Below are 10,251 nucleotides of genomic sequence, written 5' to 3'. Positions count from 1 at the left end.
TGATATATTGAGATATGTGTTGGATTAAGGTGTCTAAGCTCATAACTAAATTGGTATAAACTTGCAAATAGAAGCAAAATCATTTTTAGGATGCTCTCATAACCAGAAATAGCTAGAAATGATATTAGGAGAGAGAAATGATTTGTTAATATATTATGTGATTAATATATTAATTGTAAATAGATAATTGATCTGTTAATTTGTTATGTGATTAATAAATTAACATGAGATCAATACTTAAATAATTGATTTGTTAATTTATATGGTTAAAAATTAATAAGAAATCAATAAGTATTAATTAATTATTAATCAGGAAATAACTTGAGATTAATTGGAATTAATTAAAGGTGTAAGGGGTGAATTGTAATTGTTCAATATTTGAATAAAATAAGGAAATTTTAGAACCATCCAAGGGTGGACGGTTTTGGAGGTTCCTGAAAGACTCTTGGATGCAGATAAGGAAAGGATTTGAATTTGGATTAAATCTATTATTTAATTAATTCAAATCTAGCTTTGTCAGCAAGTTACCTAAACTATAAATAGGATCCATTGGCTTATTATTTTCATTCATACCTAGATCATAAGGCTTAGGAACGAAATTTCCTTCTCATCACTCTCTTTCTCCTCGTCATTCTAGGGTTTCTAGGGTTTTGGGTACAAACCATTAGAGACACTAAACTTTTGGTGCTTGCTTCCAAGGTTTTTAAGAGGGAATTTTGTTTGGTTATTTACTATAATAATCAAAAGGTATGTAAACCCTAAATCTATGTTTATTTCAATTATTGTAGAGTTCCTTTAGGGTTCTTGATGTTCATAGGTTATTTCTATCAACAGAGAAAACTTAGATCTAAAGTAGGTTGCATGTGAACTTAAGAGTTAAGTTATTTCGCATCATGCATTGAATTATAACCTATAAAACCCATCAATATGATCATCACATCAATACTTGTTGTCTTCTATATTAACATGTTTAATCCATGAATAATCTTATTATTCTAAAAGTTCATAATCAGTTTATGGGATAAATTATGAAGTAAGACTAATATGAATTGGATTGGTTGCCTCTCACCAGATTAAAGTAGGAAAGTGGTTGTAACTAAGTTTCATAGGTACTTTTCATAGAACTGGTACTGAACGAGCCTTCACTAAGATCATGTCATGGATCACTTTCGTGAGTGACACTTTATTAAAAGGTACGATATGTGTATTCTTAACACCTAAGATACATAGTGGGACTTAAGTATAGGGAGTGTTGAGCTTTGATATGGTCAAATGTTTATCCTTAAACGGGAAGCTATAAAATCCATTTTAAGGTATGGTTTGAACTATACAAGAGGATTATGTAGTCAAGATGAAATTTGTTCCTCTTATGTGTTGAGAATTAGGCATCTACCGTAGTACCTAATGTTGAACACCAAATGATATTGATTGCGATCCAAGTCTCATGTTCAACAAGATGTCTATAACAAAGGGATAACTGATAAACTTACCTTATACATCAATTGAAACTTGGAGCTTTTGGGAATTGGATGTTATTGAATGACATTCTTCGTTGTATGTTATTGGGGGCAGTGAAATGTTGCTAGACGTTTACCATTGTCTATATCAATCTATGATGAGTCTTGTGCAAGTGGGAGATTGAAAGATCTTGTATGCCCAATATTCATTATAGAATGATATTGCTAATAACATATGATCCTATAGGGTTACCCAGTATATCAAGTTACCACTAATTGACTATTTATTAGAGAAATAGTGATTATTAATAGATATCAACATTTGTATTTAATTGGAAAAACACTATTTTGGAAAATAATACTTTACCAAATTATTAGGAATTATTATTTCTAGGAAATAATACTAGTAAAGAGAACAAAATTTAGCTTAATATCATATAGTATGAATATTAATGTTATGTACAACTTTTTGGCCACTTAGAGTAACCAAATTGTAACATTTCTAACTAACTAGTTGTGTAAAAGTAAAGATGGCTTAGTTTTTGTATCCCATGACCATGGTGGCTGAATTTATAGGCATGGTCTACGGATTACTTTTTTCTTTGTTTATTTTATACTACATGCTTGTAAGAAAGATGCTTCCACTTTATCTTTATGGTCACTTCTTACCTTTATTGTCTAATATATATTAGCTAGTACATGGAGTGTGGAGGGTTAGTTTTTCTTGCATAAACTTACTCTTTTTTCTTCCCTTAGTTTTTCTTGCATTCTCGAGCTCATTTTTGTTCCATAAAGTTGCACTTATTTGGTATAAGTCTTAAAGTTTAAGAACAACATTATAACAAGTGTTTACTAGCATATATTGGTGGTGCAAAGCTTGCTTGGTAGATACATTATAGAGAGCTTCTATCTTGGAGCTTCAAGCCATCTTAATCAACTTCCTAATTACCAAAACGAACCAAAGTCTACAAAAGTTGTTATACTTTCTTCTTCTTTAGTTATGTTTAATCTTTCTAAGTTCTTGCAAATGATCAATGGTGGGTTAAAATTGTTTTAACAGTGGCGGAGCTATGTGGTTCCTGGGGGGTCCCGGGCCACTACTCTGCTTCTACCCCACAATGTAATTTTTTTTCTATTAAGGTGCAACGACTATATATATATATATATATATATATATATATATATATATATATATATATATATATATATATATAAGTGCAACTACTATTTTATCGGTGCCACTAATACCGAAAGATCCTGCGTCCACCACTGGGGTTTTAGTTTATTCAAATCTAAAATCGCTTCTGTTGTTATTTACCTCTAATTTTGTGACTGTAATTGAACTATTTTTTGATAAAAACCCAACAATAAGTATAAACTGTTTTTTGCAAATACCGACAACGAATTGTCAACCATGTTTGCATCTCACCCTACCACTCCATTCTCAAGTTCTCGAGGAATATAATAATAATAATAATAATAATAATAATAATAATAATAATAATAATAAGACAATCTTTTATACAAACAAGGAACCACTTCAGCATCATCGCGTTCCACCTTCCTTCCACAACGAAGCCGGTATACTCATCACACAGTGATTGTGGTGGTGATGGATTTCACCTACAAAGAAGTAGAGAGGAAAAGAGAAGAAGAATGGTCGTGGTGGGTTGTGGTGGGAAGCACGAGAGACCACGACCGTGGCTCCAGGTCAGCACAACGAGAGGATCGGGGTGTTGTTCATATTCGTAGCCAGCTAGACCACGACGAGGTTCGTTGCCGGGACGGCCTAATAATAATAAAAAAGGAAAAAAGTGCGTGAATTTAGTTTATTTATATCATCGAGTTGAAAGGAAAAAGAGAAAACGACGTCTATACAATTATATTCCTATTCTCTTTCTAAAAGGCCTGTACAAATTAGATCATGTTTATGGAAAATCGATAATTAGTTTTTTTTTTAATTATAAAAGGCTTATACAAATCATATTCATATTCCCCAATTTATTTATATTTCCAAAAAGAATACAAGCATACAACTGTTTTGTATTTCTTTATTTCCTTTCAAATCGCCTCATGTTTTGAAAATGAACTTGAAAAAAGAACATAAATGAACTTTTTAATAAAATTAGAAATGAACAAAATCAGATATGCTAATTCAAATTAAAGGTGTGTTTGATGTAGTAGCTGACAATCTAGCTAATAGTTGAAAAATTAGTTGTATCTAAAAAGCTATCTACTGAAAAACTAGCTGTTAACTGAAACTAATAGTTAGCTTATAAGCTAGCATATAAAAAATGATGTTTGTTAAAATTAGTTGAAATGTATAAAATGACATACAATGACATTTAGAAAAATATGATTTATAATTAATTAAACGTATATTTGAATTTTTTTTTTTAAAAAACACCAAAGAAAATAGTATAAGTAACTTTTTAAAAAGATAGTTTATAAGTTATTTTTTTGTTTGACAAAAGTAACAACTTAAATTAATTCGAAATATAAGATGGTTGTGGTGCAAAGACACGGCCGGTGGGAAGTTAAATCATAATATCTAAAAACAACAAATGATGCATAATTGAAAATTTGATACCTCATTTACAAGAGATAATATCTTTCATTTAGAACAAAGGTAAAGTAAGAACTTAGAACACGATATTCATAGCATAAAAACAAAAATGAACCGAAAAGTTTTGTAATTATAAATTAAAGCATTTTTCATGTGTGTTGTCAACTTTTACCATGTTTTGTTAGGTAATGTGTCGGTCGCTTTGCCGGAAGTAGAGGGGAAACGAGGGAGTGTTTTTTTCGCTTTTTCAAAGTCATTAGTATATAGTATACACAGAAATAATAAATAAATTAATAAATAAATAAAACCATGTTTTTTGTTTAATGTTTCAATTAACCCCCTCTTTAAATGATATTTTGTCTAAGATCATCTTTTATACGACACAAATGCTTTTCTTATAATCTTACCTTTCTTTACAAATTGTTGTTGTGGGATTGATATGTATTTTATATGAATAACACTTTGATATACACTCCGAGGATCCTTCGTTTAATATTTTGTAGATTCCCTTTTCAACTAGTATCAGTGGCGGAGCTAGATGGGACGTTGGGATACTACAACATCCCAAAAAATTGTTTTATGTATATAAAATATTTTATTTGTAAACATGTTCTATGTTATTGTATCTCCATCTTAAGATATTGGACCATGTTTTTTAATGTCCAGAATATGATAACTACATAGAATATATATTGATAATCTTTGTATCCCGTATCAAAATTTCTGGCTCCGCCACCGACTAGTATCATGGTTCATATTTTTGGGAGGTAAATCTTAATGTCTTTACATTAAAAACAAGGATTGAACCTGTAATCTAAGTTATAGATTATGTAAACATCTCCCGTAAGATTAATTTGAATTTAATAATTATTTTGAAAATAAAATATCTTTCCATGTTAACAGAAGTCCGAAACACTCTTAAAACTTTTAAAACAATATAAAACTTGTTTAAAAATAATACGGATGATATCGCAACAATAAGAATACTAGTGAAACATATAGGAGTAAAACATCTCAAAAGTTAATACATGTACAAACATATATTTATGAGAAAATTTGTGAAATGACAAAAAAAAAAAAGGGGTTGTTTGAAGAAAATCACCAAGAATTAAGAGTTTTCAAAAAATGACCACGATTTCCGTAAAGAGGGTCTCCGCGTAAGTCATTTAGCTCTGAGGAACAACAAAACTCTCTGAGGAAATGACATGGCGGGACAAAAAGACAAAAAAAAAAGTTATACAATTTTAATTCCACAGAGGGTGCATCGTTCCACAGAGATGTCATCTGCGGATCTGTTCTTTAGAGAATCAAAGTACATAATTGTTCTTTGCTAAAACATGGCCTAAGGTATTTGTTTTCTTCTAAATCTAACGAGGTATCAACATTTAGCACATATCATTGATTCAAAATAACAATTTAAACTATAAAACTATGTTTCTAAGTCTACTTTTCGACGATTTAGTCAACATACGTCATGTTTTAGCGAAGAACAATTTTTCGGAGGAGTACCTCTGAAAAACATATCCGCAGAGGGCATCTATGTGGAACGATGCACCCTCTGCGGAAATAAAATTTTATAATTTTTTTTTGGTCTTTTTCCCCCTCCACGTCATTTCCTCAAATATAAAGGACTTCCGTAGAGGCTCTCTCTGCGGAATGGTCATTTTTCGAAAACTCCTAATTTTTTGTCATTTTCTTCAAACAGTCCCTCATGTTTGGTCATTTCACAATTTTTTTCTATATTTATATATTAAAAAATATATGTTTAACCTGAGGTCCAGTTTGACAAACTAACTGAAAAATAAGTTTTTATTTGAATAGTTAGTTAGTAATTGATAAACTAACTTTTGAATTAATAGTGTTGGTAAAAAATAACTTATAAGCTAGAATGGAAAAATATAACCCAAAACTGTACGAAAGAACAAAACCCTACAATTGTTGACTGAGGCTTGTGTTTAACACAGTTTCCTTAAAACAAATTCGCCCTATATAAGTGTTTGTTTCCGAGGATACAAAATTAAAAAACAATTCTTCTAGATTGCCTGAACCCTCATTTGGCCCAAATTATACCTTGGTTGCAGCAAGAGAGAAAAGATGAAGCAGAAACGTAAGAGAGAAAGAGTATGAATTCGTTTCATTCGGTGTATCGAATCAGTCACATAGGCGTTGTATTTATACTACCCAATGTAACAGATGTAATTAAAACGAAATCGTAACTGTCACAATTAAATAAGACAATTAATCAAGAAATCAAAACTGAAATCTATGATTAATAGCTTTTAATTCGTTTTTGTAACTGTTAACAAAGAGATGCGCGCTCGCACACAAGTTCAGTGGCCCGAAACCAAATTTGGCTCGCATTTGCACCCCCCTTGTGTGCGCATGCAAGAGAGAGCATTAGTTCTAATAACTCTTACAAAGATAGCTAGTCTTTGTAGTTATAACTTATAAACCAATTTCCTTTTCATTCTCCCACCAATGTGGAATGAGTTTAAAACCCACTTAACTTCTTTATTTTCTCTTTCAATTGCCATACTTTGACAAGTAATTTCTCATTCATTTTTAATCCGTTTTGGACGTGTGATATATCGAAACGAAGATCTCACGGAGGAGAACAAGAATATATAATCAATAGTTCATTTTGATTATATTTAGAGTCCAAAATTTATGCTCAAAAATGGAGAAAATCCATTTTTGGAAATTAACAAAATTAATTTTCCAACATAAACATATACGTGTATATGAACATATATTCATAAATGAACGATCTTTATATATTAACACATGTAAATCTAGTGTTGTACAAATATTAAAAAAATTACATACGTTCAAATATGGAAATATGTTCATATTTCCATATTTAAATCTTTGTTCATATATTAACACATGTAAATCTAGTGTTGTACAAATGCTAAAAAATTACATATCAATCCATGTTTATATGAACATATGTTCAGTCATGGAAATATTTTCATATATGAATATATGTTCATATATATGAACTTATATTAAAAAACAATGAACATTGAGAGAAGTCGGAGAAGATGGAAAATGTTCAAAATCGTTACAAATATTAAAAAAATTACATACGTTCAAATATGGAAATATGTTCATATTTCCATATTTAAATCTTTGTTCATATATTAACACATGTAAATCTAGTGTTGTACAAATGCTAAAAAATTACATATCAATCTATGTTTATATGAACATATGTTCAATCATGGAAATATTTTCATATATGAATATATGTTCATATATATGAACTTATATTAAAAAACAATGAACATTGAGAGAAGTCGGAGAAGATGGAAAATGTTCAAAATCGTTACATGTCAAAATTGGTTCTATGATTATTCAAAACAATCAATTGCATATAATTCCTTAAAAAATAGCAATTATCTTAGAATCAATCACCTTATCTTCCTTTATTACTATTGTTCTCTTCATGTACTTAATCCTCAAATCATTCAATTTTTGGTATATTGCTCCAACCATGTACGCCAAAGAGCCAAAAAAAACTATAAGATTCATGTCAGAAGCATTTTAAAATATAGGCGATATGAATAAAGCAAACCATTAAGGATCATAAATTCTTAAAATTGAATGCACAAACCAATTACTTTAAAATTGAATGAAAAACCAAACTAAAGCAAACAATTAAGGCTTTAATTAAAGCATTCATAGCTTGCTTTGAGAGATGAAGTATGTCCTTGATCAATAATACGAATTTGGTTGTCTTCTCTTTCTAATTACCTTTTACCACATAAAACCCCAAAACCCTCATAAGAATTTGACTACATTATGCATCCATATCATACCCTTAAACGAAATCATATTAAAAAGGTTCATGAATAACATATCTTTTAAAAGGAATATATATATATATATATATATATATATATATATATATATATATATATATATATATCACAAGAACATACATATTTTTTACGAAGACATGAATTACAATTGCAAATGAAGACATGAACACACTGACATAATCGATGGTAGATGCATCAATCGTGGAGTATCAATGGTGGAGCTAAGATAAGAAGAATATGCGTGAATCAACAGTCTATGTCTATGGGAGGAGGTCACGACGTGAGCTTGGTGTCGTTTGGCGTAGGCAATGACACTAATTTTCAGAGGAAAAAAGGTAGAAAGCAAGGTCAAGCATAACAATGGATAGTTTGGTGTTGGTAGGTATTGGTATCTAATAACGGGGAAGGGGGGGGGGGGGTGAAGGCGTGTAGTGTAGAAGAAGATGACTAGAACAATTGGTGGCTAGGTTTGAGAATTACGACCACATGATACATGATGTGTTGTAGATAGTATATGATTCCCTACATAATATGTCTTTAAATGGTGTACATTTTTAATTTAATGACTGAAAATGGAATATCTCTCACTCTCTCTCCCTCTCTCTCTCTTTATATATATATATATATATATATATATATATATATATATATATATATATATATATATATATATATATATATATATATATATATATATATATATATCAAATGAAAACTTAAAACAACATGAGAATCTAATACTAACTTTACCGATGAAATGGGAATACATTATTATATTAAAAACTTCAAATATAAAAACAATTTACTCACAAGAACTCCTTCATCATATGCACATACATATTTTTTTTTGAAAATGTGCACATATACACATTTGGCATGTATATTTGTCATATGCATGTTTTACATGTGCATATGGCATATGCACATACGTCGTTTGCATATTTTTGAATTGTATGTTGGAATATTGAAGGGATGGTAAACCAGACAGTTTTTTCATACTCTTTTGCCTAACACGACACAAAAACAAATTATTTTTTCTCAACCTGAATACGAAAAGACACAATAGTGTGTTTTTTTTCATTAAGACGAATACGACTTAATAAAAACACGATAACATGACAAAAATAATAAAATAACAATTTATATAATGTCATACGTGAGTTCTTGTAAAAACATAATAAACACAACAAACACAACAAAAAGTAACTTAAAACAACATAAATTGTACTAAATTTACACGACTTTTGAACACTAACACAAATTTGTGTTTTTATACACAAACACGGCATTAAATTCATCAATTAATCAAATCAATGACACCACTCGGCGTAAAGATCTTATGCTTAAAGATCTTATGTTTACCACCTCCAACCTCCTCTTTTACAAGGTCTTCGACCATCCTCTTCGTCGCATTGGACCCATTGTGTATTTCCTTCCATTAATGCTCACATCTTTCTTGATTATCTAGTGAGTAAGTTTGACAATCACCCTTCCCCTCGACTATTTGCCACAAACTTTGCTCATGACTTGTTACCGACCTCAAGAACATCACCCTCGTTGGCATTTAAGTTTTCGTACGTGTGTTGGGATCCTAAGGACATATTAATTTCAAATTGGAGTTTCATGAGCAAAATTAGGTCGAAGGAAATTACATCCATTTTGTTTAATGAAGCATATGATCTTTTTTGTAACGGGGTCTTCGAATACAGACCATATTGGAACCATGTGTTGGGTACTGGAAAGCAAGCCATGAATCACCTAAGAAGCTCTTGTTCTTGAAGTATGAGGATATCAAGATGGAACCATGTGTTGGGTACTGGAAAGCAAGCCATGAATCACCTAAGAAGCTCTTGTTCTTGAAGTATGAGGATATCAAGATGGAACCATCTATGGAGCTGAAGAAGTTGGTGGTATTCACGGGAATGCCTTTTACGATGTGGGGGGGGGGGGGGGAGATGAGGGATGCATGGTGGAAGAGACTATGAAGTGTAGTTTTGAGAATTTGAGTAATTTTGAGGTGAAAAAGGACGATGTTTAAAAACAGTGGCGGAGCTTGAAGTTTTGATGTATAAAAATTGAAAAACAGGGGGGGGGGGGCAAAAACAAATTTTATAGTTTTAGGCATAATATGTAACTTTTTTAATAATTATGGACTAAATATGAAAAAAAATAGGGGGGGCACACATTTATTTTGCCACAAAATATTTACGCGTACCGGCGAAAATAAATAACGGATATATATGTGTTTTCCAACCAAACATGTTTCCTTAAACTATGCTAAACATTACATTAATATACACAAAAAAAACATTTTTTTTGGTTTTTTTTTATTTTTAGAAAGCTATTTTTATTGAAAAATGAAACATCCCAAAAATACGGTACAAAAATTTCGTTTTAAAATCAT

At 30.6% G+C, this 10,251-nt stretch overlaps 1 pseudogene; it reads left to right on the top strand.

The window, feature by feature from the left end:
- The first annotated feature begins 9,186 nt into the window (after positions 1-9,186).
- On the top strand, positions 9,187-9,885 carry LOC145126537 (cytosolic sulfotransferase 14-like; annotated as a pseudogene).
- Positions 9,886-10,251: the final 366 nt, after the last annotated feature.

Source organism: Lactuca virosa, chromosome 7, assembly GCF_052849685.1.
Source record: "Lactuca virosa cultivar CGN04683 chromosome 7, Lactuca_virosa_CGN04683_v6, whole genome shotgun sequence".
In the NCBI taxonomy this organism is placed as follows: Eukaryota; Viridiplantae; Streptophyta; class Magnoliopsida; order Asterales; family Asteraceae; genus Lactuca; species Lactuca virosa.
This window is presented reverse-complemented; position numbering and strand designations above follow the sequence as displayed.